Source organism: Grampus griseus (genome assembly GCF_964374135.1).
Source record: "Grampus griseus genome assembly, chromosome: 10".
Classification (NCBI taxonomy): Eukaryota; Metazoa; Chordata; class Mammalia; order Artiodactyla; family Delphinidae; genus Grampus; species Grampus griseus.
The window spans coordinates 28,460,968-28,485,504 of NC_139004.1; the positions used below are offsets into that span (position 1 = coordinate 28,460,968).

The 24,537-nt window shown below is 44.2% G+C and overlaps 1 protein-coding gene across 1 annotated transcript in view; it reads left to right on the forward strand.

Moving 5' to 3' along the window:
* The first annotated feature begins 2,029 nt into the window (after nucleotides 1-2,029).
* The window catches only part of ADGRF5 (adhesion G protein-coupled receptor F5), a 108,956-nt gene continuing 86,448 nt past the window's right edge, over nucleotides 2,030-24,537 (forward strand). Inside the window, exon 1 of the mRNA XM_082663755.1 lies at nucleotides 2,030-2,222. The gene's annotated coding sequence lies outside the window, so the exon portion shown is untranslated. The remainder of the gene's footprint in view (nucleotides 2,223-24,537) is intronic.

The window sequence follows — 24,537 nt, forward strand, 5'->3', positions numbered from 1 at the left end:
TGCTCACCTTACACAAATAACACCCTCGTGGGTCCTAGGTCTAGGGGTGTAATGCTGAACTAGACGCCGTCCATGACTTTATGGAATTTATAGCCCAGCAGGAGGCATGGACAAGTAACAGACCTTCACCACTTCCAGTTATGCGTGTTCTGGGAGAGATAAGCATGGTTGGCTACGGAAGAACACAGAAGGGGCCCAGGAATCAGAAAAGGACTTTCTAGAAGACGTGAGATTCAAAGGATTAGGGGTTCGTAGAGGGCATCCTTCAGAGAGCAATTTCCAGGAGAGGATAGAGGTGGAGATGGAGAGAAGGAAAAGGGGGGTGAAGAGAGAGAGGGGGAGGTGGGCTTTGAGGTCAGGTGCAAGAGGACAGCCAGTTCTGGTCCTGAAGGGGCTGTGAGCCATGCGCAAGCATTTGGCCTTTACCCTTAGGCTACTGGAAGAGTTTAAGCATGTGATAATTTCATGAAGACAGCAATTGAGAGGTTGCTCTGACTTCGGGGAAGAGAATGGATGGGTGTGAGGGTTGGACCCAAAAGCACTGAGAAGACCACTGGTGGGATTTTAACCCAGGGATGTGTTTGTGGCCTGTGCCCGCTTACAACCACAACCCAGCTTTCCCCCCCCCCTTTGTACCAGCTTCTGAGTACATTGCTCTTCAAAGGCTGACTGTCACCCCTCAGAACAAGGTGGCAATAGTCCAGGCCTCTTGATAACACAGCTTGTTAAAACCAACACGGCCACAGTTCCAGCCTTCTTCCTACTGGAACCGAGCAGAGCCCTATGGGGCCATCCCAGGGCGGACCCCTCCCCCATGTCCTCTGCTTTAGCTCCTCTCCGAAGTACCCAGATAATCGTATTTCATGCATATTTCCTGAGTTTTTCAGATGCTAAAAATAACCACCAGATGGAAGAAATTAACTACTTGATGGTCATGAGCATGTAGCCCCCAGGACCTTCTGGCACCTAAGGATTGATAATGTTCACTCCGTGCCACCAGCCCATCAGAGAATAGTGCACAAGCTAATCGCATACCCTGGGACCCCCCCACCACCCGGCCTCATCTGGCCTTTAAAAATGCTTTGCTGAAACCCTTCGGCAATGTGGGGTTTTGGGAACATAAGCCCCCTCGTTCTTCTCGCATGGCCCTGCAAAAAAACCTTTCTCTTCTCCAAACTCCGATGTTTCGGTTTGTTTGGCCTCACTGTGCATCGGGCACACAACTTGCGTTCGGTGACACGTTGGCAGGATGGGCTTCACAGATGTACCACCTACATAAGCTGCAAACAGCCCTGTGCTCAGAAGGGCCCGCACTGGGTTTAAGGATCTGCTGTCATCTAGAAATCCTTAATTTCTGGAGGAGTGACCTCACATTTTCATTCTGCACTGAGCCCCATCAATTATGTAGCGGGGAGTCCTGCTTCTAGCAATCTACAGACGTTTGCCTGCAGAGAATTCTTTAAACCCTAGGGTAAAATGGCCTGAGGACTTGAGGAAGTGTTCCAGAATTAGACACAGACTGTCATCAGCGTTTCCAGAGACAGAGCTGAGAGAGTCTTTGCCTCCGCTGGCAAGCAGACCCTTCTCAGGCCGGTTCTGGCCTGCCTCTGACCAACAGCTCTGCAGCACTGCATCTGGAGTGTGGCCAGAAAATTCTTCAGCTCGGTGGAAGAGGATGAGGACATGCTTGACTTTTGCAGAGTTGAACACTTGGAGAAACTTCAGGAAGAAAGCACTTAGTACAAGGTAAAGCTAGCTGGCCCATCAGCCCCCTGCCTGCTGCCCTGCTAATTCTCATTTCCACGATTCTTAGCATGTTTATTCTCTTCTTGCCAGTGGCCAAAGGACACATTTAAATGTCTTATTTCCTCTGGGGAGCCTGGAGAGAGGCAACAGGCACCTACTACAGGAAATCATGTGGAGAGGATCTCTTATTTAATACGGTTCCCAGATTACTTCCCTTCCCCCAGCCTCCAACCCCCACCTCCAGCCACACCGAGTCACCCAGTTTCTTCCTGCAGCAGAGACTAGAAGGCAGTTCACCTCTGCTCCCTGAGGTCCCCGTGAGCCAACGAGCTGAAGTCTGGTCTTGGGCAACCCCACCCTCTCCGCGGCTGTGATTGAAGGGGAGGCCCTTCAGTTTCACCTCCCCAAAGAGGTTCTTGGGAAGCTCTCCAGTACAGGGTTAAACTTCAGGAGGCTGCAAAGCACAGACGAGAAAGGTAGGTTCCTGCACTCTTTTCTTTTGCCTTGTACTGTGAACCAAGCTGTTCTGAAGTGTGTGTCCATATGGCTTTTCCAGTTGGCTGCATGTTTTCAACCTCTGTGTCTGGTTGAGGTTTACTCATTTACAGGATGTGGGGAAAAAGAGTGAGAGGGGAGATGACCCTTGGGGGTTTTGCTTCTGGACATCTTTGGATACAGAATGCCACCCAGAATAGTACCTAGAATGCAAAGCTGATTCTTCTTTTCTTTGGAGGGAAATCCCATTAGAAGCTGCATTTTGGGGGCTTCAGTATATGAGAAAAATGTTTACCACCTGCCCTTCCTTTTCAACAATGTAGACCCTTCCCTTGATTTTCTTTTTCTTTTTTTTTTTTTTTTTTTTACTCTGAGTTTTTCCTTTCAGTTAAAGATGGCTTAGAGCAGATAGTGTATTTTCTGACAGCAATATAAATAGGTGTTTCTAATTTCGGGTACCTATGAGTTATAAGAAATGAACAGGCACTGTGTTCAAGATCAGGTGGACTGCCATGTTATTTTCCAGAATTTGCTATGAAACAATTGTTCTTCCTGAAGCTTCCTGAAGCTACCTGAAACTAGATGCAAGTGTCTCTCAAGTGATGGCTGAGAAGGCTGATTTTATTTGCTCTGTTGTGATAATTGTCTGCAGGGATGCTGCGCCCCTTAGCTGGTTGCTTTTTCAGTCATTACTGGGGCTGGAGATGACGTGTCCACTGAGACCCAGAGGGGGGTCTAGACTTATTCAAATAACACTATGTGCCTCTTTGACTTTTTTTTTTTGCCTCTTATGCTTTCATTGTTTCATCTTCGTCCTCACAAGCAACCTTTCCTCTGGGAGAAATATTTTACAGCGACTTCATAGAATACCAGTCTGCACCTGTTTATTTGAACATTGACTGTTCTTTCCTAACTTTATTTAGTTCAGATGCTCAAAATTTCTTGCCACTTCTGTATTTTAGCCCAGCAGAGTCTCCCTCCATTCCGTCCTCCATACCCTGCTACAGGGTTCTTGGGAAAATGCAATTCTCTTAATGTCACTCTCTTCAGTGAAATATTTCCATTGCATCCCATTGCTTACAGCCTTGCTTCCTAAAGGGTAGTCCAGGGACCAGCTGCATCAGGCATCATTGGGCAGCTTGTTAGAGATGCAGGTTCTCTATCTGCTCCCCAGATTTACTGAATCTGCATTTTAACCAGGTCCCTGGGTGATTCACATGCATTAAAGTTTGTGAAACCCCAACTTAAGGAAGGTAGACAAGACCTTCAAGGTATGGTCCTTATCATACAGCCAGCCTTACCTCTCACCCTCTGACTTGCCAGCTGTACCCAATACCTTCCATTTCCCCAATATGAGAGAGCTCTAACGCCTACCTATGTCTGTGTGTGCTGTTCTCTCTGTCCCCATAACTTCATTCATCTTCTCCACCCAACTACCCGCTGCAGCCTGATTGTTCCTGCCCCCTCCCCCCATCCAGTCCACCTTAAACTAAATGCCCATCAAGTCTGGTATTTTATGGCAACTTAGCGAAGTGCTTCTGCCATAGCCCTTAGTACCTTAAATGCTCGTTGCTAGCTTTACTATTTTCATCCATGAGGAGTTACTAGAGATTGACTTCTGAATCCTTAGCACTTGAACCAATGCCAGGTACATAGCCTGTGCTCAGTGTTTTTGAATTCATGAATGAATGAATGGACGGACAAATGAATGGATACATTGTTTGAAGAGGCCCAAATCATCCCCAGATTGAGATCTGTAGTTTGAAGTCTTCCAAGAAGATTGCCGCTCTCTATAATATTTTTCCACACTCTCCTTTATGAGACTTGGATGGATTCATTTTTTTCACCAAATATTTTGAGTACCTACCCTATGCCATACCTTTTCGAATCTATTTCTTTACGTCGCTGTGAATAGTCTCTCCCAGAAGGTGTTTCTCTATCAGTGCCCCTCATTCGCCGCCACTCCAAGTCAGAGACTTACTCCTCTTTCAGCAAATAGGTACTGAGCACCTTCCCCATACCAGTTGCTGTGCTCCCTGCTACAAAGGCGATGACCGACGACACAAATGCGAGCCCTGCCTCCATGCAGCTCCCCATAGACAAGATGCGCCTTTTGTCATCCTCTGTCTTGCTTTTCCTTAGAAAGTCTGAAGGAAAACTGAAAGCCTCATCTTTAACCAAAGCTTTGCATCCAAGTAAAGACAGCAGGAGCTTGAAGGCAGAGTGATTTAGTGGAAAGGAAGCGGGGCTGTTTCAGCACCTTGATTTAGCCCAGCACCTGCAGTTCCCTAGCCAGGTGACCCTGGGTGCGTCCACATCCCTTTGCTGGACCTGGATTTTCTCAAGTGGTGAACAAGATGGAGAATTAGAAGGAAAAGAGGCCCCTGCCTTCATGAGTGTACAGAGAAGATAATATCCAGGGAGCCTCTGCACTCACTTCTGTCATGTTACGTGATGATCTGAAGGGCAGGGCTCTGTCGTTCTCTGGGTCAGACTGGCAAAGAGGAGATCTTAAGGGAGACATTTCATGACTATGCTCGGCTGTGACATGGCCGCTGAGCCTGCGCATCCGGAACCTGTGCTCCGAGCACAGGTGTGACATTAATGCTGTCCTTTGGCACCTTCCATCAAACACGATGTGGCAGTGGCTTCCAGGGAGCAGCGCCCTGCAGCTTAGAGGAATCCACTTGGTATTCATTGTTGGGTGGAGAGCTGGTTTGAAGTAGGGCAGCTGAGGAGAAAGGCAGTGTCACCCTAAGGCAGTCTCTGCTTTTGGAAAGCAGTCAGGAGAAGGGAAGGAAGTGGCTCCACCAAGTCGTGCAGGAAAAATCTGGAAACTTGTAGACATAGAGCGAAGAAGGGATCCCTGACCCCCACTGCGGCATGGTTGTAAGGACTCCCTTTCTGATTACACTTGGGTTCTTTCTAATTTGTGTTCATTTCACCTACAATCAGAGGTTGGGGGCCGGGCGTAGTATCCTTTGTCCCCGAGCTTTGCACCCCCGTGCGGTGCATGCACAGCTGGGAGGAAACAAATACTTTCTATTTGTTCTCCAGATACAACCACCAGGCTGAGGCTGCAGCAAACTCTTTAGGTACTCGCAAGGGTTCACCCTTTGCCTGTCTGAGCCTTCTCTTCCTGCTTCATCATGTGTGCAGCTTCCAAACGAAATGCCTTCCAAACCTTCTGAGTTCCTTCTTGCTTCCTGTTCCTCGTGTATCTCTTTGCCTCCAAATTTCCTGCACACCCACCTTGTGTATAGTTGCCTCCCAGCAGGCGGTGTTTTCTGATGGTCATTTCCTAACTCCTCAAGTTAACATCAATCTCTATCAGTAAGCACACCTTGTAGCAACAAAAAAAAAGAGGCTCACCTGCATGGGAGGTTTCTAAGGACCTACTGCAGATCTCGGGATGTATCTGAGATCAACCTTGCCTGTACCTGACCAACATTTGTTTTTTCATCAGAGGCATGGAGTGGGCTAGAAAGAGGTAGACCCACTACTGAGTCCTCTATCTGCCATCTCCTTCAATAAGTGGTTGTATCTCATCAAGTCTTAGATTTGTTTCTGAAAATGCAGATAATATTTACCAAGCAAGGTTGTAGAGAAGATTAATTAGCTTAAGTACCTAGTATGTTGCCTCAAAAAATACATCAGATCTGAAAAAAGGAGGTTGACCAAGGTGGTGAAAATGAGAAAATTGGCATGTGCAGAATAGTTGAAAGAACCAGAGGACATTTGAAGTAAGAAGTAAGTCTTGCAGCCCATGAAGGTTGCCTTCAAATATTTAAAGATTGCTCAAGGTGGGAAAAGGGGTCAACAGAGGATGGATCAGTGGCAATTATAGGGTAACAGGTCCTAGCTCATTGTACAGAAGGATTTACCCACCATTTGAATTGTCTAAAACTGGGTGAGCTGCCTTGTGGCAGGGTGAACACCCTGTCCTGGGCAGTGTTCCAGCACCTTGGAAGACCATGGCCAGGGTGTTCCCAAAGGGAAGCCTGCACTGGGTGGAGCCTGGGTGATGACCTCGAGGTCCTTCCCACTCAAAGCTACCAAGAGTCTCGTGATGTCAGGGTTCCAGCCCAAGCCACAAAATAAAAGTCTGCAAAAAACCCCCATCAGACTACAGAGTGATCGGGGCTGCCTTTTGCCTAGCTAGCCCTACACATCAGCTGAGATGCTTTTTAAATAGGGTCTTTGCAGCAACAGTCAAAAGGTTGGATTTCCAGGAAAAAGCAAAAAAGAAACGAGAACAATGAGATGGGAAAAGTTCACTCCAAACCGCTCTTCTTGGGTTACTCTTTAACTAGATCGTGGGTTACTTCTTGTGCTGCAATCACATTCCTATTTGATGGAAAACTGCCACATTTTGGTACATTTTCACCCAAACTGGATCAAGCAAGTTAACAGCAAGACTCCAAGCTTTGTCCCTGATTTTTGCTCTATGTATAAAATGAAAACACGACAATATGTCTATGTATTCTTTGCCATCTCGAAATCTAACTTTCAAAAGTGCAAAATAGGGCTTCCCTGGTGGCGCAGTGGTTGAGAGTCCGTCTGCCGATGCAGGGGACACGGGTTTGTGCCCTGGTCCGGGAAGATCCCACATGCTGCGGAGCGGCTGGGCCCGTGAGCCATGGCCGCTGAGCCTGCGCGTCTGGAGCCTGTGCTCCGCAACGGGAGAGGCCACAACAGTGAGAGGCCCGCGTACCGCCAAAAAAAAAAAAAAGTGCAAAATAAATGGTTCTACCATCCTCTAAATTACGGGGACTGTGAATGTGGAATTTGACTTTTGGGGGGAGAGGAGAGCTGGCTGCCGCTGGCTGCCTGCTCTGAGTCTAGTTCATCAGCCATTGTTTTCCACCCACCTTTCCTTTTCTGCTAAATGATAACAGCCTCTCTGCCAGATAAGGACCTGGAGGCTTTTACAAAAGGGATAATTTAGCTTATGGGGAGAGGGGCCTGCACACATCACTCACTGCTCCAGGTCCCCTCGGAGGCTTTGCTAATACGTCATCCTTCCAGGACTCATAAGAACTTTTTGGTCTTGCAGTTTTGGACCCTCACATCTTTTCTGCAGTTGCTTGGGCAGCATCTCCACGTGCTTTTTATTTCTTCCATCTTTGTTTTGAAATCTCAGGGAAAAGAAGCTGTGGTTCTTTTCAGTAGAAGTGGATGTCCGCAAACGCTGCATTTTGTCAAATTGAAACAAAACTACAATCTATTTTATTCTCCAGGTTTACCCAGGCTCACTTTATTTAAAACGAAATTTTTAAAAATCCCTTGAAATATAATCAGCTGTGCAGGACAAAATCACAGAAACCCGTGCAGACCCGCGTGTTTATTTTTAGATGCCGGCCCAGCATGGCAAAGCAGCGGTCTAATGTCCAAACTAAGGCCCTGGGAATTTCCTCTAACAAGCCTGTGCTTCCGGGCATTGTCACAGTACAAAGGGCAGCGGGGGGCTTGAGTGCAAAGCTCCGGGTAACCCTGCCCCCATGAAATCTGGAACTTATCGTTCCTTCGGTCTACATGGTCCTCAGTGCTGGGGTCACCATGCAGGTCGTCCGGCAGCTCTGGGCACATGCAAATGAGTAGACGTGTATGATTATCTCATCTAAAAATATCCCAGAGATCAGCAATGGCATTTCGGAAATAAAGTTTCAGCTTTCTGTTTGTAGTTGGGGATCTACTCAACCCTCACCCTTGTCGTGAGGTGGATTCAGGTCTAGCCCAGAAACGGGGTTGTCATGCTAAGATCCTGGGTTAGATTGCAATTAATAAAGGGGTTTTAAAGCATATTATAGTTTTTAAAAAGCATAGATGCATGTACACACAGCGCCAACACACACACACAGAGCAGAAAAGACACCTGAGTCACCTAGATCTTTTCTATTATCCTAGACTGGTTTCTGATCCTTGATTTATTTATCTACAAAATGGATGCAATAAACCTCACATCCTATTAGTTTTGGGAGAAATAAGGTGCAAAATTACAAATAAACTGACCCAAACTAGACTTTTGCTCAAAGTTTTGCGTTTTGGTCTTAATATGCTTTGAGCTCCTTCCAAGAAATTTTTGTAGGAATATCTACCATCAAGTCTCCAGGGGGTTTTGTTGTTGTTTGGGGGGTTTGCTATTTTGTTTTTGTTTTGGTTTCGGTTAGGTTTGTTTTTTCTTCCTCCTTGCAGAGGAGGAAGCCTAATTTGTTACTTAATGGACGCACTTTATTAGGAGAGGTTTCATGCCTTTGTCAAGCTCCCCACTCCTGGGAAGGTCACTGCACGGAGTCAAGGTTGCAATGCTCAGGCTTGCCATCTGGGGGTTACGATGGAGGAGGAAAGGTGGGTCTCAGGTCTGCACACAGTGGTCCATACCCACCCTGTGCGGGGTCTACCATCTGCATCCCAGCAGCCTACTGTGAAGATGGGGCCCCTGCACAATCAGAGGCCCCAGGGGCCAGGGGACCTGCACATAGAAACGCCAGCCCTGAGCCTGGACAAGATGGTTGGGCTTTGCCAGCAGGTGGATGAACAGGCCCCCTCTGGGGTCTGCAGATGCAGGAAAAGCTGTTCTAGCCCTTTGGTGAAAAATGTGCAAATGTTAGTAAAAAAACACCTTTATGGATTGTTTTGTTTGCAAGTGTTTATTATCAGACACCCCTCAGGGGTTCACAGGGCAGGTCACGTGGGGCCTGGGAATTTCCTTCCACAAAGGCTGTGCTTCCTCTCTTTGTTACTCCTCAAAGGACAAGTGGAAGCATTGCTCCAGATCTTTATTAACCCTTTCTCCCTGCCTGCCACATTGCAGACAAATCCTGCTGCCAGCCTTTGAAGGTGCAGAAAGATTTCAGACTTGGGTTGTGTGTGGGCACCCACAAGTGCATATGCAGAACAGGCTGTGTGTGTGTGTTGGTGGAGGAGATAGGCAATAAAGCATAAAACTTACTTTTTTTTTTTTTTTTAAGCTCTCATTCAATATCACAGCATACACCCAGTCATTGTTCAGACCAGGTAAAATTTCTGCTTTATTTACCATAATAGACTTTTGTACTAAAAATGCTGGCGCAATTTCAGTTCCCTGTCCCCAGGGTGGGATCCCTCTAGAATGACAGTTGCTCTTCCCCTTTGGAGTCAGGCTAAAGTAGGGGCACGATGAGTGGAAAGATCTTTCATGAACCAAGTTCTTTATGGAGCACATGCTACGTACCTGAGCTCCACCAGGAACCCAGGGAAAGTAGAAGTTCTGCCGGCAAGAAAGTGCAAGCACATCTGAATTTTTATACCTAAATCCAGACACACACACTCATGCGTTGTACGGGAGAGCACAAAGCAGCCAGGGAACAGTGTGATCTAAGTCCAGAAATATCAGAAGCGGCACCTGAGCCCTCGTGCTGCTGGAGACGCTAATGATTCCCAGATACATTTCCCCACCCACGCATGGGGGACACACACACGTACGCACGTGCACACACACCTCACTCTCGGGAGACAGCTTTGCCATCTCAGAGGAAATCGCTTCTCACCACCAACTCCACGAAAGTATCTCCTCCCACACCCATCTCTTCCTCCTCCTTTCCTGCCTCAAGGGAAGAGACGGCCCTTCCCTGCATTCAAAGCTGGCTCTCACCCCCTCCCACCCTCCCCATCACCACGCTCCCCTCTGATTGGCTCTTTCCACTGTCATTTAAATCTGCTTCAGACCTCCTCATGGCACAACAACCTTTGCCGACCATGCAGCTACTCTTCCATCTTCCTTTCCTCCGCATCAGGAAGTGCATGAAAGAACTGTTGATGACATCCTCTTGTCATCATCAACCATTCACCCAGGAAACCATTCTGCTCTATCTCCTCATCTGCCCGACCCCCTGGGGCACCTTAGCTGCACCTCGGCACCTTAGTCTTGTCAGGACTCTCACTTCATTGTCTACAGCATGTGACCTCATGGACCACCACCTTCTCTGCTCTTGTCCTGCCTCCTGGCTTCCCAACTACTACTCAGTTTTCTTTGCAGGTTCCTTTCCCTCTGCTGTTCCCTCCACTTCCTGATGGCCGTGATCTGGACCACCTTCCCTTCTCCATCTACATCACCACCCAGCTGCAATTCACCTCTCTGTCCAGAGTCCTCTTTTCTCCCTTGTCTGTTAAGTAATCTATTGATCATCCAAAGCCTATTTTATTTTACTTTTTTATATAGCAGGTTCTTATTCAAAGCTTATTTTAAATGCCACCAGATTACTTCCTTTTTACAAGTCTCTCCATCCACGTGCAGATCTGACCTCTCTTCTCGGAGCCCTCACATTCCTTCCTTGTAGTGTTTTTTGTATTTGTATTCTCAGTAATTGTTCCCATGCACTTCTTTCCTAGGACATAGAGACGCCATCTTATTGATCTTTTTATTCCTAGCCCCCAGCACAACACCTGGCACCTTGGGTTTTCGATAAATGTTTGATAAAGAGTTGGGAACATCAAAGTGTCATTTAACAAACAGACATTTTGGTGAACTTATCCCTGAGCTTAAATAACATCTTTACTGTTTGAGGGTAAAAGTACTAGTAAATTTTTATTTAAATACATAATTAAATTAAAAATATAAAAAATATATTTAAATATAATCTTTAAAGTTAAAACTCAAAGTCTAAACTCACATTTAGACTACTAACAATATTTCACTTTTCCTTAAAATCAAAATCACAGTTCCGAGCACTTCCTATCTGAGTGTTCAATCTCTGTTTAGAAGCCGAAAGGAACGACAACCTGATTTCATGTTAAATTTTAATTTCCCCTCAGGGAAAATGTCTGAATGTGTCATGAATGACACCGTATTTTCGTGCACCTGAAGTGGGGTTGCCAGGTGGAACAGAGCTAATATTTTGTCAAGGTTTTGCCACTTCACTGTGCAGCTGGCATTATGTAAACTTTCCACAGCTGCACCTGCAGGTCCGTTGAAGCCACAGAGATTGATTTGCCGAGTTGTTTGAAGGAGAACCAGGGGGACCCCAGGAGAATCAGCCTGATCACAGAGTCAGGGCTGAATCCACCCAAGGTCCTGTCTCCCGGGAGCACGTAGGGCAGGGATGGGTCTCAGAAGGCAGGGCAGAGAGGCTCACCCAACCCTGGGCGGTGACAGTATTCTGCATCCTCCCTGGGGCTATGAGGAGAAAATAGGAGAATCGCTATTTATGTTGAAAAAGGTCATCCCTTTAAAATCTCTATGTTAGGTTTTTGTAATAATGCTTATAAAATATTAGCACAAAACAACAGAAAATGGCTATATGAGAGATGCAAAGCATCGTTTGTCCGAGTGTGGTCTAGAGATCACCAAGAGGTGAATGGACTGGGGCACTGGTCATGATGCAAATTGCCACGCTCTACCTGGATCTATTAAATCAAGCCTGTAGGGGGAAGTGAGGCTGGGGGTGGGAAGGACGTTGTATTACCCATCAGTAACGATATTTAGGAAATGCCTGCCAGCTTCTGTTTAGAAAAGTGTCTACAGTCGGCCTCCTGACCCTCGGTGCATCCCACTGGGTAGGTTAATGAGTTTGCCATCTGGGCTCATCTTTGCCGCGACATCCTTCCTGCTGAATTTGTAGCCCTTCTCTGGGCCACAAGTTTGGAAGAGAATCCTATACCGCTTTGTACCATCCTTCACACCATCGTGTGTTTAACTCTGTGTATTTAAATCTTGGCAGCTCGTCTCAGAGCACGAGATAGTATAGAGGCAAGAGCTGGGTTTGGAGTTTGGATTCTGCCTCAAATTCTTCCATGTGACCTCCAATCTACGCTGTTTTTTAAACGGGACTTGGCAAGTTGAGTAACCTCTCCAAGCCTCCTTCCCTTGAGTGGGAAGAGCTAACCAGTTCCCAGATTGTTGTGAAAATTAAATGACATCATGCACACACAATTTTTTTGAAAGGCACTCAGCACAGACCCTGGGCCAGAGTAGTTTCTCAGCAAGAGAGAGCAATTAAAAATAACAACAGATAAACAACAAGCTCCCACTGTATAGCACAGAGGACTATATTCAATAACCTATAATAAACCATAATGGAAAAGAATAGAAAAAAAGAATGTATATATAAATGTATAACTGAATCACTTTGCTGTACAGCAGAAATGAACACATTATAAATCAACTATACTTCAATAAAAAAATAACAACAAAAGTTTCACCAACACCAACCACGGAGGAACAGAGATGAAGTAATTTGTCCAAACTTACATAGCTAGTAAATGGTAGAGCTAGGACGTGAACCCAAGTAGTCTGGTGCTAAAGCCCATGCTCTTAACATTTTATAGCACCTCTAATAATGTGCCACCTGGGGAGTCATTCCTAACAAACAGTGATGGAGCACCGGCCTGCACTGTGTTAGATGCTAAGCACACAGCAGTAGACAAACAAGGCCTCGCCTTGGCCGTGAAGGCGGGCTCTAGGAGAATCATAGGATAGAGGAGGAGCTCACAAATAAGCCTTTCTAATGTAGTTCAGGAAATGCCTTGATGGAGGGAAGTGACAGGCAGAGATGTACACACAACTAGACGGAGTCAAAGCAGATTCTTGCCTGGAATGACCTTGACTGGGGCCTTGAAAGACAATGGGTATTAGACCAATGAATATGGGGCAAGGTGGCAGTTCTAGGCAGAGGCTGGAGGACACAGTGCTTGCAGGGCACTGAGGGGCTACAGATAGGGGAGAGTAGGAAGAGAAGAAAGTGATGGAGAGAAGTGAAGATGGGTGTGTAGGCAGAAGCTATAATTATTCAGGGTTTTAGCTGAAGATAGTTGTATGTCATTTTAGAGAGAGGAGAGAATTTCCACAAACTAATCCAGCAGCTATCTATCTGCCAGTGTTTCTCTAAATGTAGGCAGAGCTTCTGATTCTACTGGCCTGGACCTGGAGACGAGGCATCAGTACTTTTGCAAAGTGAGAACCACCATGGTAAAAATAATCGTGCTATATCTCACTGATTAGTAAGCTTTTGTGTGCATCAGAATCACCTCTGAGAATTTGTTTAAACACGGCTGACTGGATCCTACCGCTAGAGTTTTAGATTCTGGAGGTCTGGAGTGGGCTCAAGAATTTGCATTTCTAGGGAATTCCCTGGTGGTCCAGTGGTTAGGACTCCATGATTTCACTGCCAAGGGCCCGGGTTCACTCCCTGGTCAAGCAATTAAAATCTCACAAGCCGAGCGGTGCAGCCTAAGAAAAATAAAGAGTTTGCATTTCTAGCAAGTTCCCAGGTGATGCTAAGGCTGCTGGTCTTTGGCACTTTACAGAGCAGAATCTCAGAGTGTGAAGCCAGGAAGCCAGGAACTTAGGCTATAGTATTTGGGTGATTCTTAAGCTGCACTAAAATCTGAAAATTCCTGGGAGGAAGAGTGATTGAAATCTCTTATCTTCTTTGCTGTAATGCTCCTTTAACTTTTTTTGTGGGCCTCTCACCGTTGTGGCCTCTTCCATTGAGGAGCACAGGCTCCGGACGCGCAGGCTCAGCTGCCATGGCTCACGGGCCCAGCCGCTCCGCGGCATGTGGGATCTTCCCCGACCGGGGCACGAACCCGTGTTCCCTGCATCGGCAGGCGGACTCCCAACCCCTGCGCCACCAGGGAAGCCCCTCCTTTAACTTTTAAATATTTCTGTAGCTTAAGAAAATCGAACCCCAATATTCCTGATATTCTGGTTCATTTTGCTCTGTAAATGGTCAAAAAATGGTGACATGTAGGGTTCTTTGGAATTTTAAACATCAGCCCTTTGAAACATTTGTTTGCAAAGCAGGAAGTCACTTGCTACCCAGGGCAAACCCTCAGGTGGAGGGTTTGTCCCTTTGCAGGCTTTAGCGCTGCAGCTTTTGATCAAGTTTCTTTATGTTGTTTTTTGTTTTTTCTGTGTGTGTGTGTGTGTGTGTGTGTGTATATATACATATATATATATACATGCATCTATTACCTATCATCTATCTATCTATAGCGAGAGACCAAAAGTGTACTGTATAAATGAATACTAGTAATGCCTGCTGCTCTTAAAATATGAAATATTTAGTGATCTGAACTTGATATCTTGGAACAGCAAGCCACCGTGCATGTGCTGCACCTGGCCACCAGTGACCCAGCCATTAGGTACGTTCTTGAGGCAGAGACAGCACTTGCATTACAGTAAACAAAATAAACAAACAATAAAATCACTACACTCAAAAATTTTTATTGATTTCCTGGATAGTTACTTCCTTAAGTTAGCAATAATCTTAATTAAGTTATTAGATTTTATTTATAAATAAGTGAGGAAAAGTAATCCTTAAAGTTCTTGTGATGGTTACTTTTTTTTAATTTTTGAATTTAATTTATTTTTTTATACAGCAGGTTCTTATTAGTCATCAATTTTATGCACATCAGTGTGTACATGTCAATCCCAATCTCCCAATTCATCACACCACCATCACCACTGCCCCATTCCCTTCCCCCTTGGTGTCTACATTTGTTCTCTATATCTGTGTCTCAACTTCTGCCCTGCAAACCGGTTCATCTGTACCATTTTTCTAGGTTCCACATATATGCATTAATATATGATATTTATTTTTCTCTTTCTGACTTACTTCACTCTGTATGACAGTCTCTAGATCCTTTTACGTCTCAACAAATGACCCAATTTCGTTCTTTTTTATGACTGAGTAATATTCCATTGTATATATGTATATGTACCACCTCCATTTGTCTGTCGATGGGCATTTAGGTTGCTTCCATGACCTGGCTATTGTAAATAGTGCTGCACTTAACATTGGGGTGTATCTGTTTTTTTTTTTTTTTTTTTTTTTTTTCAGTACACGGGCCTCTCACTGTTGTGGCCTCTCCCGTTGCGGAGCACAGGCTCCGGACGCGCAGGCTCAGTGGCCATGGCTCACGGGCCCAGCCGCTCTGCGGCATGTGAGATCTTCCTGGACTGGGGCACAAACCCGTGTCCCCTGCATCGGCAGGCAGACTCTTAACCCCTGCGCCACCAGGGAAGCCCGCATGTGTCTTTTTGAATTATGTTTTTCTCTGGGTATATGCCCAGTAGTGGGATTGCTGAATCATATGGTAATTCTATTTTTAGTTTTTTAAGGAACCTCCATACTGTTCTCTATAGTGGCTATACCAATTTACATTCCCACCAACATACAAGAGGGTTCCCTTTTCTCCACACCCTGTCCAGCATTTGTTGTTTGTAGATTTTCTGATGGTGCCCATTCTAACTGGTATGAGGTGATACCTCATTGTACTTTTGATTTGCATTTCTCTAATAATTAGTGATGTTGAGCAGCTTTTCATGTGCCTCTTGGCCATCTGTATGTCTTTTTTGGAGAAATGTCTATTTAGGTCTTCTGCCCATTTTTGGATTGGGTTGTTTGTTTTTTAATATTGAGCTGCACGAGCTGTTTATATATTTTGGAGATTAATCCTTTGTCCGTTGATTCGTTTGCAAATATTTTCTCCCATTCTGAGGGTTGTCTTTTTGTCTTGTTTATGGTTTCCTTTGCTGTGCAGAAGCTTTTAAGTTTCATTAGGTCCCATTTGTTTATTTTTGTTTTTATTTCCATTACTCTGGGAGGTGGATCAAAAAGGATCTTGCTGTGATTTATGTCAAAGAGTGTTCTTCCTATGTTTTCCTCTAAGAGTTTTAGTGTCCGGTCTTACATTTAGGTCTCTAATCCATTTTGAGTTTATTTTTGTGTATGGTGTTAGGGATTGTTCTAATTTCATTCTTTTACATGTACCTGTGCAGTTTTCCCAGCACCACTTATTGAAGAGTCTGTCTTTCCTCCATTGTATATCCTTGCCTCCTTTGTCATAGATTAGTTGACCATAGGTGTGTGGGTTTATCTCTGGGCTTTCCATCTTGTTCCATTGATCTATAGCTCTGTTTTTGTGTCATTGTCTTGATTACTGTAGCTTTGTAGTGTAGTCTGAAGTCAGGGAGTCTGATTCCTCCAGCTCCTTTTTTTCCCCTCAAGACTGCTTTGGCTATTCGGGGTCTTTTGTGTCTCCATACAAATTTTAAGATTTTTTGTTTTAGTTCCATAAAAAATGCCATTGGTAATTTGATAGGGATTGCATTGAATCTGTAGATTGCTTTGAGTAGTATAGTCATTTTCACAATATTGATTCTTCCAATCGAAGAACACGGTATATCTCTCCATCTATTTGTGTCATCTTTAATTTCTTTCATCAGTGTTGTATAGTTGTCTGCATACAGGTCTTTTGTCTCCCTAGGTAGATTTATTCCTAGGTATTTTATTCTTTTTGTTGCAATGGTAAATGGGAGTGTTTCCTTAATTCCTCTTTCAGATTTTTCATCATCAGTGTATAGGAATGCAAGAGGTTTCTGTGCATTGATTTTGTATCCTGAAACTTTATCAAATTCATTGGTTAGCACTAGTAGTTTTCTGGTGGCATCTTTAGGATTCTCTATGTATACTATCATGTCATCTGCAGACAGTGACAGATTTACTTCTTCTTTTCCAATTTGTATTCCTTTTATTTCTTTTTCTCCTCTGATTGCTGTGGCTAGGACTTCCAAAACTATGTAGAATAATAGTGGTGAGAGTGGACATCCTTGTCCTGTATCTGATGTTAGAGGAAATGCTTTCAGTTTTTCACCATTGAGAATGATGTTTGCTGTGGGTTTGTCCTATATGACCTTTATTATGTTGAGGTAGGTTCCCTTTATGCCCACTTTCTGGAGAGTTTTTATCATAAATGGGTGTTGAATTTTGTCAAAAGCTTTTTCTGCATCTACTGAGATGATCATATGGTTTCTTCTTTAATTTGTTACTATGCTGTATCACATTGATTGTTTTGCATATATTGAAGAATCCTTACATCCCTGGGATAAACCCCACTTGATCATGGTGTATGATCCTTTTAATGTGTTGTTGGATTCTGTTTGCTAGTATTCTGTTGAGGATTTTTGCATCTATATTCATCAGTGATATTGGTCTGTAATTTTCTTTTTTTGTAGTATCTTTGTCTGGTTTTGGTATCAGGGTGATGGTGGCCTCGTAGAATTAGTTTTGGAGTGTTCTTTCCTCCACAAGTTTTTGGAAGGGTTTGAGAAGGATGGGTGTTAGCTCTTCTCTAAATGTTTGATAAAATTCACTTGTGAAGCCCTCTAGTCCTGGACTTTTGTTTGTTTGAAGATTTTTAATCACAGTTTCAATTTCATTACTCGTGATTGGTCTGTTTATATTTTCTATTTCTTCCTGGTTCCGTCTTGGAAGGTTATACCTTTCTAAGAATTTGTCCATTTCTTCCAGGTTGTCCATTTTATTGGCATAGAGTTGCTTGTAGTAGTCTCTTAGGATGCTTTGTATTTCTGCAGTGTCCCTTGTAACTTCCCCTTTTTCATTTCTAATTTTATTGATTTGAGTTCTCTCCCTCTTTTTCTTGATGAATCTGACTAATGGTTTATCAATTTTGTTTATCTTCTCAAAGAACCAGCTTTTAGTTTTATTGATCTTTGCTATTGTTTTCTTTGTTTCTATTTCACTTATTTCTGCTCTAATCTTTATGATTTCTTTCCTTCTGTTAACTTTGGGTTTTGTTTGTTCCTTTTTCTCTCGTTCCTTTAGGTGTATGGTTAGATTGTTTATTTGAGATTTTTCTTGTTTCTTGAGGTAGGCTTGTATTGCTATAAACTTCCCTCTTAGAACTGCTTTTGCTGCATCCTATAGGTTTTGGATTGTCGTGTTTTTATTGTTATTTGTCTTTAGGTAGTTTTTGATTTCCTCTTTGATTTCTTCCGTGATCTCTTGCTTATTCAGCAACGTATTTTTTACCCTCCATGTGTTTGTCTTTTTTACGTTTTTTCCCCTGTAATTGATTTCTAATCTCATAGCGTTGTGGTCAGAAAAGATGCTTGATATGATTTCAATTTTCTTAAATTTACTGAGGCTTGATTTGTGAACCAGGATGTGATCTATCCTGGAGAATGATCCGTGCGCACTTGAGAAGAAAGTGTAATCTGCTGTTTTTGGATGGAATGTCCTATAAATATCAATTCAATCTACCTGGTCTATTATGTAATTTAAAGCTTGTGTTTCCTTATTAATTTTCTGTTTGGATGATCTGTCCATTGGTGTTAGTGAGGTGTTAACATCCCCCACTATTACTGTGTTACTGTTGATTTCCTCTTTTATAGCTGTTAACTGTTGCCTTATGTATTGAGGTGCTCCTATGTTGGGTGCATATATATTTATAATTGTTATGTCTTCTTCTTGGATTGAGCCCTTGATCATTATGTAGTGTCCTTCCTTGTCTCTTGTAACATTCTGTATTTTAAAGTCTATTTTATCTGATATGAGTATTGCTACTCCAGCTTTCTTTTGATTTCCATTTGCATGGAATATCTTTTTCCATCCCCTCACTCTGTCTGTATGTGTCCCTAGGTCTGAAGTGGGTCTCTTGTAGACAGCATGTATATGGGTCTTGTTTTTGTATCCATTCAGCAAGCCTGCGTCTTTTGGTTGGAGAATTTAATCTATTCACGTTTAAGGTATTTATCGATATGTATGTTCCTATTACCGTTTTCTTAATATGTTTTGGGTTTGTTTTTGTAGGTCCTTTTCTTCTCTTGTGTTTCCCACTTTGAGAAGTTCCTTTAGCATTTTTTGTAGAGCTGGTTTGGTAATGCTGAATTCTCTTAGCTTTTGTTTGTCTGTAAAACTTTTGATTTCTCCATTGAATCTGAATGAGATCCTTGCCGGCCAGACTAATTTTGGTTGTAGGTTCTTCCCTTTCATCATTTTAAGTATAACATGCCACTCCCTTCTGGCTTGTAGAGTTTTTGCTGAGAAATCAGCTGTTAACGTTTTGGGAGTTTCCTTGTATGTTATTTGTCATTTTTCCCTTGCTGCTTTCAATAATTTTTCTTTGTCTTTAATTTTTGCCAATTTGAGTACTATGTGTCTCGGCATGTTTCTCCTTGGGTTTATCCTGTATGGGACTCCCTGTGCTTCCTGGGCTTGGGTGGCTATTTCCTTTCCCATGTGAGGGAAGTTTTTGACTATAATCTCTTCAAATATTTTCTCGGGTCCTTTCTCTCTCTCTTCTACTTCTGGGACCCCTATAGCGAACGTTGTTGAGTTTAATGTTGTCCCAGAGGTCTCTTAGGCTGTCTTCATTTGTTTTCATTCTTTTTCTTTATTCTGCTCCACAGCAGTGAATTCCACCATTCTGTCTTCCAGGTCACTTATCTGTTCTTCTGCCTCAGTTATTCTGCTAGTGATTCCTTCCAGGGTTCTTTTCATTTCAGTTATTGTATTGTTCATCTGTTTGTTTGTTCTTTTATTCTTCTAGGTCTTGTTAAACATTTCTTGCATCTTCTTGATCTTTGCCTCCATTCTTTTTCTGAGGTCCTGGATCATCTTCACTATCATTATTCTGAATTCTTTTTCTGGAAGGTTGCCTATCTCCACTTCATTTACTTGTTTTTCTGGGGTTTTATTCTTGTTCCTTCATCTGGTACATAGCCCTCTGCCTTTATATCTTGTCTATCTTTCTGTGAATGTGGTTTTTGTGCCACAGGCTGCAGGATTGTAGTTCTTCTTGCTTCCGCTGTCTGTCCTCTGGTGGATGAGTCTATCTAAGAGGCTTGTGCAAGTTTCCTGATGGGAGGGACTGGTCTTTCTATGTTTTTAGAACAACTTGAATCTGGGTTTTGATGGAATGGGCTGTAAATGTAGAAATGTGAGATGTGGAATGTAGAAATGTGGGTGTCTTTGAGGGTAGCCATGGCTAAGGCCAACGTGTGTCCCAAGGATTGTTATTTCTTCCTTCATAGATAAGGCAGGAAGAGGCTGGGAAACCCAAAGTCACCTTGAACAAGAAAGGAGGGGGCTTTCCTGGTGGCGCAGTGGTTGAGAGTCCGCCTGCTGATGCAGGGGACACGGGTTCGTGCCCCGGTCCGGGAAGATCCCACATGCCGCGGAGCAGCTGGGCCTGTGAGCCATGGCTGCTGAGCCTGTGCGTTTGGAGCCTGTCCTCCTCAATGGTAGAGGCCGCAACAGTGAGAAGCCCGCATACCACAAAAAAAAAAAAAAGAAAGAAAGGAGGGAAAGGATAGATGGGGGAAAAGAATCCTGGATGTTTAATGTTTCCCTTTTGCCTATAAAAAACAGAACCCCCCAAAACTACCATTTTTTTAAATGTCATGGTCACAAACTAAATTTCTCACACCAAAGATTTAGAAGAAAATATTCATGTGACCAAATTAACAGTCTTTAGTACAAGTGCGTGGTGAATCAAAGCAAGGCTCCCTGGAACAGAAATAACTACAAATCATAAAAATCCGAGTTCCTCTGAGGGTTTTATTACCAGTCTGGTATCTTAAACTCCTCTTTGTGGAGTATTGAAATGCAAATGCCATGCTGAATGTCTGGAAGCAACTCTTTCATCCAAAGTAGGATCAATTCTATTAACTATCTCTGTTTCAAAAGGAAGAAAAGGGCTAAATATATGCTTTAAGACTTCTCAGTACTACACAGTGTTTCGCCTTCATTTACCAGGAAAATTAATTAGTGGAGTTCCACATTCTATATCCTTACAATAAAATTCAACCTTTACTGAAAGTCACTTAGGAGTTTTGAAACAATGAGGTCAAAGGGAAGTTACTAAAAATAATCTGAATGAACTGTGATTGTATGAAAAGGAAATAAGCAGAAAACTACTTTCATTGAGTCCAAGAAACAAACTTTTATTAACTTGCTCTTTCCCCTCATTTGTTTAATTTTCACCTAGGGATTTTAGTGGAAGTTCCCCAAATACACCAGTCTGGTTGTCTAGTTACCCTGTGCCTCCCCAAGCTCACAGGTGCCCAGTGCTCTCACGTTTCCTGATGTCTCCCCCACACCTTTGAACTCACCTGGGTTCCAGCCCCAGCTTAGCCCTGTCGTTTGTGTCCAATCTAAATGCCTGGAGCTTGGCCACTCGGCCGACCGTGTTATGGCACGATTCCTACACATAGAAAAGAATCCCTAGTTAAACGAGGGAAGAGTGAGTCTCTTTTGCTTTGCAGTCATCTGAAAAATGGGGGAAGAAAAGGAAAAGTAAGGTGAATTGGGGGGAGAGGTAAAGGCCCCTGCAAAGCCCTTTGTGGTGGAACAGGGTGGGTGGTCTCTAGGACAGTACTTCTCAGAGTTTAGTTTGCACAGGAGTCACCCAGAGACCTTGTTCATAATGATTCTGGACCCCACCCTGAGATTCTGGTGAGAAGGTTGCAGGCAGGACCAGGAAGTCCCGATCAGTGGACCACGTAGGCTTATTAAGTGCTGAACGGTACCCACCAAGAGGTTCCCTCATATGGTGGGAAGAGCAGTGGGCCCCAAGGTCTCACCCATGGATCTGAGGTGCAGGGGAGGAGAACAACAAAAAATAGAGAAATAGATGAGCGTGACTTGGCAGTCAACAGGTGGTGGAGTCTAAGGCCAGCAGAAAGGCAGGGCAGGAGAGGAAGATACTTTGAAAGCACCCTGAGCATTGTCCGTTTTCTAGCAAATAGTTTCCAGAACAAGTACTGGAATTTGTTCTGCGGGCTTTCCATGGTTGAAGAGTGTACAGGCTCCCCAAACACAGAAAATTAAACTATAAGTCGACTCACAAACTACATGTCATGAAAAACATTTCTGGTTGTCGATAATTCGTACCATCACCTCGGAACTAGGATGGTGACCAGGGGAGGGCACTTTGCTTGGGAAATTGGGATACACATTTGAAGGCTGGCGCTGTCAGAGGCTGACCTGCTCTGGTTAATACAGATACGAAAAATTGAGGACCCAGTGGAAAACCCAATAACGTGGGATTTGAGCTAGTGAGGCTGGGGACGGATGTGGCGAGGGTTGGAAAGGGGATTTCCAGTAACTTGTTAGAAAGAGGGGCGTGATGCCACCTCCACCAACACACGTGAATACACACACATACTCCTTACTGCCTTTATGTTTCTATATAGCATTTTCGCTCATCTGGTACATAACTTATTTGTTTGTTTATTGTCAATATTACTGTATCAGTCAAGGCCACGCCAGGAAGGAAATCACTCTCAAAGGTTAACTGAAAAGGTGAAGGCATTTTGTCAACAAGCCACTAGCAGTACCAGGAAGCCCTTGATCACCTCCCGTAGGGCAGGAAGGGGCCAGATGTTTTGGGTGGGGTGTCAGAGGAGCCTGGCAAGACCTGTGGATGTGGGAGAGGAGGTCCCCCAGAATCCATGGCTGAGGGTGGAGCAACACAATAAGGCCATTGCCAAACTGTAGCCCCAAAAGGAGCGGGGGGAGTACATCCCTGGCTCCCCTTTCCTCCCATCCAGGATCTCCTGCTGGCATCTCCTGCTCTCCCAGAGGACAAGGCACTGCAGGGTGTGGGGTGGGTCCCCCGGGGCACAGAGCACGGCAGAGAAGGGTGGAAATGAACCGAGAGGCCAGCCAGCACGTTCCTCCAGCTGGAATGAAACTCCTCGGGGACAGTTGTGTTAGTTACTGCTTATCTCCAAGGTCTCCATTAGTGTCTGGTGCACAGGTTTTCAACAACATTTGGTGAAGGAATGAATGATGCATGACTTGGAAGAAGAGGCATATTGAAGAGGCAGAATGTGTGATGCAAACCCCCCACACCGTCCCTATTATGATACTTAACTCAATTCATCCTTGCTCACAATGTTTTCATGCGAAGGGATATTTTGAGGGGCAGGTACAGCAGGAAGACCTGGATGTAAGAGTGAGAAGATGCCCAGCATCTGATTATACACATATTACACTAATAAGTTATCAAGAAATTCACTTTGCCCATTTCTTTTTTTTATGTTTTTAAAAAATTTTATATTAGAGTATAGTTGGTTTACAATGTTGTGTTGGTTTCATGCCCACTTCTCAGTCTTGCTCTGTGAGCAGCCAGACTTGATTCATGGTAATAGACGGGCCCCGATGCTGTACATCCAACAGCACAACAGCAGGTTGTGAAGGTTCATGCTCTGGTTTCTACAGATGCTAGAGGCATGGGAGGGTTCACCCCCAGCCAACCCTACCCCAGGCAGGACAGATAGGCCTAGGACATGGGCTGCTCTGGTTCTATCTTCGCCACCTCAGAGGCTCTGAGGCTGAGCTTTACAGACTTTCTGTAAAATGGGGATGACAGTCGTGCCCCCCTTTCAGAGATGTGAGGCCCAGCTGGGTACTGACCCACTGCCTGGCAGTATGTAAACACTTAGTAGTAGCCTTAAGGATTGTTTCTTGTCTCTGCTCCTGGGAGAGGCATGGGACATGCGGCAGAGGCTCTGTTTTCTGCACTGGATCCTTGATCAGGGAGAGGGTCAGGAGGCAACAGGATAGCCCGTCCTGGAGGAGGCTTTGCCCAATCCCCAAAGCAGGGCTTCCTGCTTCCTTCCTTCAGGATTAAGTGGAGCAGAAGCTGGTTTCCCTTCTGACCCCCAGTCAGTACCACACACACACTTTTTTTTTTTTTTTCCAGGTGGCCTAGGGTGGCTTAGAAGTGCACTGAGAAAGAGACTGTGCAGTTCTTCCTTCCTCAGGGTCAGGGAGATGTTCCCAGAGGGAGCTGAAATGAGGAGCAGGTGGGGGACTCTGGGAAGATGAGCTTCCCTTGGAGAAGATGGGCAATGCCTTTAGGGTCTGGGGGTTCACGTGGTCTTCCTTTGCCAAGGGCTCTCCACCACTTACATTTGCTGGTGGCAAGTCCTTCCTCCACGCTCTTTGGGTCTGTATCGCTAAAATGACTGCTCCACGCTGTTACAGTGGAGGATTACTGGACTGAATGTCAATATTATGACATAGAAAAAAAAAATATATATGTGTGTGTCATCTTGGGCATGTTACTTAACTTCTTGTTTTATATGTAAAATGGGATAGTAGGAGTAGTGTTGGGAAATTATGTGAGATAGTATATGTAATGTAGGGCACTTAGAATGGTATATGGTTCAACCAAAGACTATATATGTGTTTGCTCTCTTCATGGTATTTTATTGTGTATATGCAATATAATTAATTTAGCTAGTTTCCCACTGAAAAAAAAAAGACTGCTCCAAGTTAAAACAGAGGAGGCTGATAAAGAGAAAACGAGCTAGCCTTTGACACCAAGGTCTCCTGTGGTTGCATGACAAGCTTACAAGGAACACTCTGGAATCCGGGGCACGAGGGTTGGTGGTGGGGAAATGTCACCCCGGCTGCAGGCAATAAGGTGGTACATGTCTGGAGAGAACTTAAAATCAATAATAAAACCAACTAAAAGTCTTTTTTTTTTTTTTTTTTAATG